We start from the raw sequence: 10,527 nt of genomic DNA on the forward strand, positions 1-10,527 counted from the left end.
TGCCGGGCTTGAGCATGTCGTGCCTTCGTGTTCCTCTAGATCAATCCACCACAGCAGGAGTAGGGTTTTACGTTGCAAAGCGGCCCGAACCTGGGTAAAATGGAGTTGTCCAGTGCCGCATTGCCTTGCCATTTCTGCTCTTTGTGCAATGCGACTGTCCCCTTGCCACATCAGGAGTAGGGTTTTACATTACAAAGCGGCCCGAGCCTGGGTAAAATGGAGTTGTCCATTGCTGTGTTGCCCTGCCATTTCTGCTCTTTGTGGAATGTGATCGTCCCCTTGCCGAACCACAAAGGGGCACCCGTGCCCCATAGGTGCTCGTTCTTCCACGCCAACACCGAATTTGATGAAATTGAAATTACTTCAACATTGTCGGCTCTACTGGTCTCAGGGTTATCTTGAGAAGGAGGAGCATCAGCAAACTCAATAAAGAGATGACCTAGTGAGTCGAGTTCTACCTTGGATTCAGTAGCCGCCTCGTCAGCATCAGCCAGCTCATCCACTTGTCCAACATGAGGAGGAGGAGTCTTCTGAGTCTTCCTTTTCCAAAACTTGGAGTTTGCCTACATATATGACGAGCCCGAAATTAAGTTTAAGACGGCATATAAGTTGGATAGAATGAGTAAGATAGTATAAAATAACACTCACTTGAGGCACAGGGTTGGTCAGGCAGAAGGGAGCCACACCGGTCTTGTTGCATTTTCCTTGGGACTCTCCCAACAACTTCTTTGTGGCATTGTTAATTTCATCTTCAGAAAGATTGGCTTTGCTGAAGCATTGTGCATCTTCCGGCTCACCAGTACAGTTGAATATTAAGTTGCCCCTTAAGCTAAGGGGATGGATATGCCAGCTTATCCAACACTGGGTCAGATCGATCCCGGTGAAGCATTTAGCAATCAGAGCTCTTAACTTATAATAAAAAGAGGCCACTTGTTTTCGCTCCTCGTCTGATGGACAACCCGGAAAAGCAATTGTTACATGACTTGGCATGGGGTTTTCACCTTGAGGAGCAGTGTTTTTGCAGTAAAACCAAGTCCTGTTCCAGCCCATGGGATAACTCACCAGCTTGGCTTTAGGAAAAGGACTATTCTTCCACCTTTGGACAGAAATTCCACCAAGTTCTATACTAGGAACTTCTTTGAACTCAGTCTGGTGGTTGATGTAGAAGAATTCTGGAAAGGGAGGGACAGTTGGCGCCGTCTGGAGATATACTTCACAGAAAACTTGAAATTGGCAAAGATTGGTGATGGAATTTGGACCAATATCCTGGGTCCAGAGGTCGAAGAAATTGAGAACGTCATGAAAGAATTTTGGCTCGGGCGGACAAAACCCCCTCTGAAGCTGGTCTACAAAGATGACAATTTCTTCTTGCTGAGGCTAGGGGGAACTCTCTTCTTTAGGAGCCCACCAACTAATATCTTTCTTGAGCCTGGCAAGAGGCCTTGCCCCATGAGGTCATTCAGCATGAGGGTTGAGACATGGGATCTAACCCAGTTGCAGGCCTTGTCAATATTAGCCATGATAATTCACTTAGGCTTAAACTACAAAGTGAAGATAATAATGATAAGCCGACAAGTATATCCATGGGTGGTAAATCACCAGGCTACTCAAATTATGAGCCGGCAAAATAATAAGGCGGCTATGTCTATTCAAGCTATGATTATCAAAGTTTATGCAAAGCTATGGAAAGTAGTGATGAGCCGACAAAATCATGAACCGGAGCTAGGAGTTCAGTTGCGTTTTTGGTTTTTGCTAAGCGTTGAGCAAGCCACAAACAAGAATCCGACAGAGCATTTACGTTTACAGATCTAAAAATGCTTCAAAAAGGAATGTTTGAAGACCTAAACAGGGGTGGATACAAGAACCCATTCATCAATGGGGGGTCTATTGAAAGCAACATAGAGATCTAGATGGGAAAAATGGCATTACAGCAATGATTAAATCATCTACTCGAGTCATTCGTATGGATCTAGGTCTAGTAACGAGGGATGTACTGCTACTTGTGAGCTGCGTTGAGATTTCCTCGAAGAGGAGAGGATGATGTAGTACAGTATAGATAAGTATGTCGCTCAGTTATGAAAGAAAGGTTATCAATCTAGTAGGAGAACCAAGCAACACTATGTAAACAGCAGCTGCACACAAACAACAAATACTTGTAACCTAACGCGAAGAGGGGTTGTCAATCCCTCAATGGTTACGAGCAAGATTAACTTGTAGGTTTTGATAGATAGATCTAACAAAAATATAAAAAAATTACAGCAAGGTATTTTTGTTTTTAATATATTAGAAAATAAACACGGGGGCCATAGTTTTCACCAAAGGATTATCTCATAAAAATAGCATACGGTGGTTAAAAAAATTACTGATGGGCAATTGACAGAAAAGGAAATAATTATGACGATATCCAAGGCAATGATCATGTATATAGGCATCACGTCCGAGACAAGTAGACCAAAATGATTATGCATCTACTACTATTACTCCACACATTGACCGATATACAACATGCATCTAGTGTATTAAGTTCATGGATGAATGAAGTAACGCCTTAAGCAAGATGACATGATGTAGACAATATAAACTCACGTAGGAAATAAGTCCCATCTTGTTACCCTTAATAGCTACGATACATGTGTTTCATGTCCCTTTCTGTCACTGGTATTGAGCACCGCAATATCGAACCCATCACAAAGCACCTCTCCCCATGGAAAGATAAATCAATCTAGTTGGCCAAACCAAACCAATAAATCAGAGAAGAAATATGAGGTCATAACCATTGGTACAGCGAGGTGCTATACAAACGGTTTTAAACCCTTTTCGCGACGGTGTTTTAAACCGTCGTCAAGTGAGTGACTGCGATAGGGTGTCCTTCCCACACGACTTAGAAACCGTCGGGGATAGGCCCTCCTGGCACACATGCTAGGCAAAATGAGATCGTGTGCGACGGGCGAGCGATCAAATACGATTATACGTACAGTTGTGCTAAAAAATACAATCATACATGCCAAATCGTTTCCGGTCGTAAGTACATCCCACACAGTCAGTTTCGGCTAAACGTTTTCGTTCGTATGTACATTTCACACAGTTAATTTAAGGAATACATTTCCGTTAGTATGTACATCCCACATAGTTAATACAAGAAGTACGTTTCGGTTCGTATATACATTCCACATAGTCACTCCAAGGAAAATGTTTCCGTTCGCAGGTACATCACACATAATTTTCCCCATTAAATCGTATGTGATAGCGTTTCCATTGCACACGATATTAACAAGTTTATCGTTTGTGTTATTGAATGCATCACACACAGTGTGTAGAGGAAACTGTGTGGCAAAGACTGTCCATCACACACACTTTTTATGTGGTAAAGTTTGCGCAAGGTGGCCTAACGCAAACAGTTTTCAAGATGATGTTGTGTGTGATTGTTCATTGATCCAACACGGTCTATTTCTAGAAACTATGTGCGTTTCCTGAGGTCATCGCCCACAGTGTTTTCTCAATAACTGTTTGCAATAAAAAAATCCAATTAGCAGGCTAATTGCCCTATTATTAATAATCCATTTATCCGTGGACCACACACAAAATAATAAAAGCACGGGCTCTCCCTCGCGTCCCGATGCTGCCAGGAGGCAACGCTCGATCCGTTGCTACGCCAGCCGATGGCCGACGCCGGCGAGGATTTGCCCCCTCTCCTGACCCATGTCTCTGTCTCGCGAAATAGGGTTGGGCGCCGCCGCCGTTTTCCTGGTTGACAACGGCTAGCGTGGCGCGGTAGGCAGCCAGAGCGCCGCACGGGAGGTCCTTGTCGGGCGAAGCCCGTATCACAGCGGTCCGGTGGAGGAAGAGGGCGGCGAAGTCAAGGATGGGCGCAGCTTGCGGAGCCCCGTCCTCCTTTGTCCTCTCCCATCGAGCGCCAGCGCCCCCACCTCCATCTCGCGAGCCATCCCCGGCTCCTACCGACCCCGCAGCTTCATCGCCACCACCGCCGCCGCCGCCGCCGCCATGAACCAGCCGGTGCAGAAGAACAACCTCTACGTAGGAACTTGGTAGCACCATCGTCCCTCACTAACCTATTCTCCGTCGCCGCTATCCGCGCTCGGTCGCTTGCTTGCTATTCGACGAAATTCCTCTTCGAGATGTGCATGGTTCGCACCCCCGCTGCTCTCCTGGTTGCTTCCCCGATTACGGAAGGACCTTGCCTTTTCTTGTTCCCGTGCGATGGAAAACTAAGCCGATCTCCGTCCCTGGTTTCATCGTTGTAGGTGGATTGGCGGAGGAGGTGGACGAGAAGATCATGCATGCGACATTCGTGCTGTTCGGGGAGATCAAGGACATCAAGACGCCGCTCGACTAGGCCACACAGAAGCACCGCTCCTTCAGGTTCGTCACGTTCCTGGAGCGCGAGGACGCCACCGCCGCCATGGGCAGCATGGATGGCGTCGAGCTCTTTGGTCGCGTTCTCACCGTGAACTATTCCTTCCCCGAGGAAATCAAGGGAGGGGAGCATGGATAGGCCGCGCTGCCAGGTATGTCTGGCATCCCATGCTTCTCCACGGTTCAATTACATTATGCCCTGCTTTTGTGCTTGCCTGCCTGGTTTCTTGACACTAGGGTTAGGGCTGCCAAATATTTTTCTTACGTGGTATGAAGTTGAAAGATTAAGGGCGAGGAATTTTTAGGACGCGATTAGACTAAAGCCTAGACATTTTATGGTGTTAATGTCCATTAATTCTGCTTTTGTATTGTGGTTTATCTTTATGTTATCATTATAAGGATTTTCTCCAGCTCAAATTGGTAGAAAAATGAATTGTCCATGTACATTAAGTTTTTGTGCTAAGTCAAGGAGCAAAGTCAGCCACCGCCGCGGCGACATGTCACGGTCGTGCGAGAGTGTGGACAGGCTGACTAGGGATGAGACTTGGAGAACAAGAGCATGGGAAGCCAGGCCTTAGGAGCAAGGGCCGATGGGTGGCACGAGGACCTCGACAGTGTAGCGGCGCCTACTGGTTCTATAGGTTACTCTCTCTCCCTTGCTCTCTCTCTGCCTCGATCCCAATCTTACCTCTACTCGTTGTACCATGCACATCATGAAGACCGACTGATTATGGAGGTGACTGTCCCATCCACGACAAGCATAGAGGACCCATGAACTGAAACAGAGCACTGGTGTTAAGTTAGACCAGAGGAGCACACACACGGTCAGGTTTCAGGAACCACTGCTTCATAATTGTCCTTTTTAAACTGAGTGCTGGTTAAATAATCACAACCCTCTTATTACAAGGTTAAGTTCAACTTGACACCAGCAATAATGGCTTGTAATGAGCTAGATTGGCTGAGACTGGACATTATGGATTTGGTAGTGTATATACTATATACTGGAAAATGGTAGCATAGTCTTTGTATGCTTATTTTTTGAATCGACAACACTCTACAGTCTTGATGCTTAACTGTTGCTTTGAAATATTTGGATCGCATATTAAACTAGAGTTTCAGTGTTGAAACTCGATTCCTTGAATCAAAGAGTTAAATACTAGACAACAAGGTCACTTTGATGCAAGCTAACCGTTTACATGAGGCTTCAGCGTTTTGGATTCTAGGTTTGATGTTTACATGAGACTATTTTCCAGTTTACCTGATCCAATATTTGCTGATTGTAGACTTGTACTGTATGCCAATGAAGTCAGATGACGTTTCTCAATGGGGAAAGTTGGACATTGTGTGTTATCAGTTGTTTCTTCATAGCACACAGCTAAATTTCACATTATCTTCATTGTATAGCTGATCCTCTGCCCCTCTGTATTAAGCCTAGAATCTGAATATTTTGTACTTTGACAGTTTAGCATATACCATCTTCTTAGATTTCTTCTATTAATGTTAATAGAGTGTATAATCATTAAGAACTATTCCCAGCCAAAATAATTAAGCCCGTATGAAATACTTTAGTTGTACAACAACTTAATTGCATTATTTCTATTTTATACAGCAGGAAGGACCCAGATTAGTGATGTTCATATGTACAGAAAACCGTACGAGATTTTCATGACAATATGTATGATCTCTACTTGTAAAGACTGGTACTTTAAGCCTAGAGTGACCCCTTTTGGAAAATATAAGAAATTTTCATCTTAGAATGACCCAACGAATTTCCCCATTGAGAATTTTTCAGCTTAGAATGACCCAACAATTTCCAGTTTACTTTAAGCTTGGAATGACCCAACAATTTCCAGTTTACTTTAAGCTTAGAATGACCCAATGAAGTGTACTTTGCATCATACAAAAGGAAATTGTTGTGTACTCAGTATGTACTTGCAAAATATAAGGAACACATATATAAGAACAGTAAACCACGTCTAAAGTTTGTATCTATACATAATATTTTGGTCTACTGAATCTGGTTATATTAACTTGGTTGGTGGTCATTGCTTCCTTTTTTAGCTATTTGTACGCCGATTTGAGCACACACAATTATTTTAATTATTCTACAGGGACAGATGAGGCCGCCGCAATCCCATGCCTCGCTCAATGTGTGAATGGCCCCTCAGGATAATTTGCACCAAGTACTTCAGGTCAGCCTACTTATGTTGTTTTAAGCACAATCATTCTATTTTAAATCAGTTGAAAATAAATTGATCTAAAATGCCTAATTCATTTCTTAGTCCTATAATTTTGGATGTAAGGCGGCTTTCTCGATCTTGGCCTTGAAGTTAGGATGATGCGCGACTGGCTTGAAAGGAGTTGGAGTTCTACCAAACAACTCGAAAGTCGGTGATGTCTCCGTAGTTCTTCTACACATATTGTCACTGGTTTCCATCACTTTTCTTTCCCATAAAGACACCAAATTCCATGGGCGTCATGATGATCACTAGAAAAATGACTATGTACATATTAAATCTACAAGCAATTGATGCCCTGTTTAATCACAAAATCAAGGGTTTCGACTAATGTTTATTCAAAGCATTTATGTATCATTCAATATAAGTCATTGTTTTAAAATAAATTTACTGAGCTAGAGACACGAGAAGTTTTTTTTTCTCCCATTGCAACACGCGGGCCTTTTTGCTAGTTCAACCAACACAAAGAACTTCAAAGAGTGCCCTAAAGTTTCTACCGGAGAGTCAAGACCAAAACATGTGCCAACCCGTATGCATAGATTCCCAAGGTCACGGGACCCACAAGTTGATCACCAAAACATCGATCAAGTGAATCACGTGAATATCCCATTGTCACCACAGATAAGCACATGCAAGGTATACATAAAGTGTTCTCAAATCCTTAAAGACTCAAACTGATAAGATAACTTCAAATGGAAAACTCAATCCATTACAAGAAGGTAGAGGGGGAGAAACATCATAAGACCCAACTATAGTAGCAAAGCTCGCGATACATCAAGATCATGCCATATCAACAACACAAGAGAGAGAAAGATCAAACACATATCTTGTGGTACATACCCTCAGCCCTGAGGGTGAATTACTCCCTCCTTGTCATTGAGAGCGTCGGGATGACGAAGATGAACACTGGTGATGATTATCCCCTCTGGCACGGTGCCAGAACATGGTGCCGATTGGTTTTTCGTGGCTATAGAGGCTTGCGGCGGCGGAAATGCCGATCTTGGTTCTGTTCTGGAAGTTTGGGGATATATAAGAGGTGTTGGCATTGGGAACAAGTCAGGGGGGTGCACGAGGAAGCCACGAGGTAGGGGGGCGCGCCCTCCACACTCGTGGTGGCCTCGGGACTCTTCTGGTCCATCTCCAATGCTCCGTGGGCTTCCTCTGGTCCAAAAATAATCTCCATAAATTTTAAGGTCAACTGGACTCCGTTTGATATTCATTTTCTGTAAAAATCAAAGACAAGGAAAAAACAGAAACTAGCACTAGGCTCTATGTTAATAGGTTAGTCCCAAAAATAATATAAAATAGCATATAAATGCATATAAAACATCCAAGATAGATAATATAATAGCATGGAACAATAAAAAATTATAGATACATTGGAGACGTATCGCATTTCCTTCTGCTCCTCGTTGGGTTCGACACTTTTACTAAGCGAAAGGACTACGATAGATCCCCTATACTTGTGTGTCATCAAGGCTCTTTTCTGGCACTGTTGTCGGGGAGTGAAGCGCTTCTAGTAAGTGGAATTTGGTAAGGAAATATTTATATTACCTGCTGAAATTTACTGTTACTTGTTACTATGGAAAATCATCCTTTGAGGGGTTTGTTCGGGGTATCTTCACCACGACCGGATGCACAAAGATCTTCTCCTCAACCTACTGCACTTATTGAAAATATGTATTATGATATTCCTTTGGGTATGATAGAGAAACTGCTAGCTAATCCTTATGCAGGAGAGGGAACATTACATTCTGATATGCACCTAATCTATGTGGATGAAGTTTGTGGATTATTTAATCTTGCAGGTTTACCCGAACATGAAGTTAAGAAGAAGGTCTTCCCTTTATCTTTGAATGGAAAGACATTGACATGGTATATGCTATGTGATGATATCAGAACATGGGATTGGAATCGGTTGAAATTGGAATTTCATCAAAAGTTTTATCCTATGCATATGGTTCGTACTTTCTCTAGTGCAAGTTCTCTCAACAATAATAACATAATTGGATCATATAACTATCCCTCAACATGCAACAAAGAGTCACTCCAAAGTCACTAATAGCGGAGAACAAACGAAGAGCTTATTGTAGGGTACGAAACCACCTCGTTATCCTTTCTAATCGATCTATTCAAGAGTCCGTAGTAAAATAACACGAAGCTATTCTTTCCGTTCGATCTATCATAGAATTCATACTAGAATAACACCTTCAGACACAAATCAACCAAAACCCTAATGTCACCTAGATACTCCAATGTCATCTCAAGTATCCGTGGGCATGATCATACGATATGCATCACACAATCTTAGATTCATCTATTCAACCAACAAAAAGTACTTCAAAGAGTGCCCCAAAGTTTCTACCGAAGAGTCAAGATGAAAACGTGTGCCAACCCCTACGCATAAGTTCACAAGGTCACTGAACCCGCAAGTTGATCAACAAAACGTACATCAAGTAGATCATGTGAATATCCCGTTGTCACCATAAATAAGCACATCCAAGACATACATCAAGTGTTCTCAAATCTTTAAAGACTCAATCCGATAAGATAACTTCAAAGGGAAAACTCAATCCATTACAAGAGAGTAGAGGAGGAGAAACATCATAAGATCCAACTATAATAGCAAAGCTCGCGATATATCAAGATCGTGCCAAATCAAGAACACGAGAGAGAGAGAGAGATCAAACACATAGCTACTGGTACATACCCTCAGCCCCGAGGGTGAACTACTCCCTCCTCGTCATGGAGAGCATCGGGATGATGAAGAAGGCCACTGGTGATGGATCCCCCCTCCGGCAGGGTGCCGAAACAGGCTCCCGAGAGGTATTTGGTGGCTATAGAGGCTTGCGGCATGGAACTCCCGATCTATTGTGCTCCCCGATGTTTTTGGGGTATACGGATATATATATATATATATAGGTGAAAGAAGTCGGTCAGGGGAGCCACGAGGGAGCCACGAGGGTGGGGCGCGCCCAGGGGGTTAGGGCGCACCCTGGACCCTCGTGGCTTCCTCGAAGCTTCCCTCACGTCTACTCCAAGTCTCCTGGATTGCGGTTGTTCCAAAAATAACTCTCCCGAAGGTTTCATTCCGTTTGGACTCCGTTTGATATTCATTTTCTTTGAAACACTGAAATAGGCAAAAAAACAACAATTTGGGTCGGGCCTCCGGTTAATAGGTTAGTCCCAAAAATAATATAAAAGTGTATAATAAAGCCGATAAACATCCAAAACAGATAATATAATAGCATGGAACAATAAAAAATTATAGATACGTTGGAGACGTATCAAGCATCCCCAAGCTTAATTCCTGCTCGTCCTCCAGTAGGTAAATGATAAAAACAGAATTTTTGATGTGGAATTCTACCTAGCATATTTCACAATGTAATTTTCTTTATTGTGGCATGAATGTTCAAATCCAAAAAATTCAAGATAAAAGTTTAATATTGACATAAATATAGTAATACTTCAAGCATACTAACAAGTAATCATGTCTTATCAAAATAGCATAGCCAAAGAAAGCTTATCCCTACAAAATCATATAGTTAGGTCTTCCTTCGTTTTCGTCACACAAAATACTCCCATCATGCCCAACCCCGGTTTCACCCAAGCAATTGGTTCATACTTTTTAACGCGCTTCAGCTTTTCAACCCTCACGCAATACATGAGCGTAAGCCATGGATATAGCACTATGGGTGGAATAGAATATGATGATGGAGGTTGTGTGGAGAAGACAAAAAAGGAGAAAGTCTCACATTGACACGACTACTCAATTGGCTATGGAGATGCCCATCAATTGATGTCAATGTGAGGAGTAGGGATTGCCATGCAACGGATGCACTAGAGCTATAAATCTATGAAAGCTCAACAAAAGAAACTAAGTGGGTGTGCATCCAACTTGCTTGCTCACGAAGAC

At 42.9% G+C, this 10,527-nt stretch overlaps 1 long non-coding RNA gene across 2 annotated transcripts; it reads left to right on the forward strand.

Moving 5' to 3' along the window:
• Nucleotides 1-3,602: 3,602 nt before the first annotated feature.
• On the forward strand, nt 3,603-6,942 carry LOC123161082 (uncharacterized). Of its 2 annotated transcripts, none has more exons than XR_006480529.1 (4): nt 3,603-4,145; nt 4,263-5,015; nt 5,094-6,566; nt 6,657-6,942. It is a non-coding gene; the product is annotated as an uncharacterized lncRNA (long non-coding RNA). The 2 variants fall into 2 exon arrangements; XR_006480530.1 differs by having other exon boundaries at nt 6,678-6,942.
• The last annotated feature ends 3,585 nt before the right edge of the window (nt 6,943-10,527 follow it).

This window comes from Triticum aestivum, chromosome 7B (assembly GCF_018294505.1).
Source record: "Triticum aestivum cultivar Chinese Spring chromosome 7B, IWGSC CS RefSeq v2.1, whole genome shotgun sequence".
Classification (NCBI taxonomy): Eukaryota; Viridiplantae; Streptophyta; class Magnoliopsida; order Poales; family Poaceae; genus Triticum; species Triticum aestivum.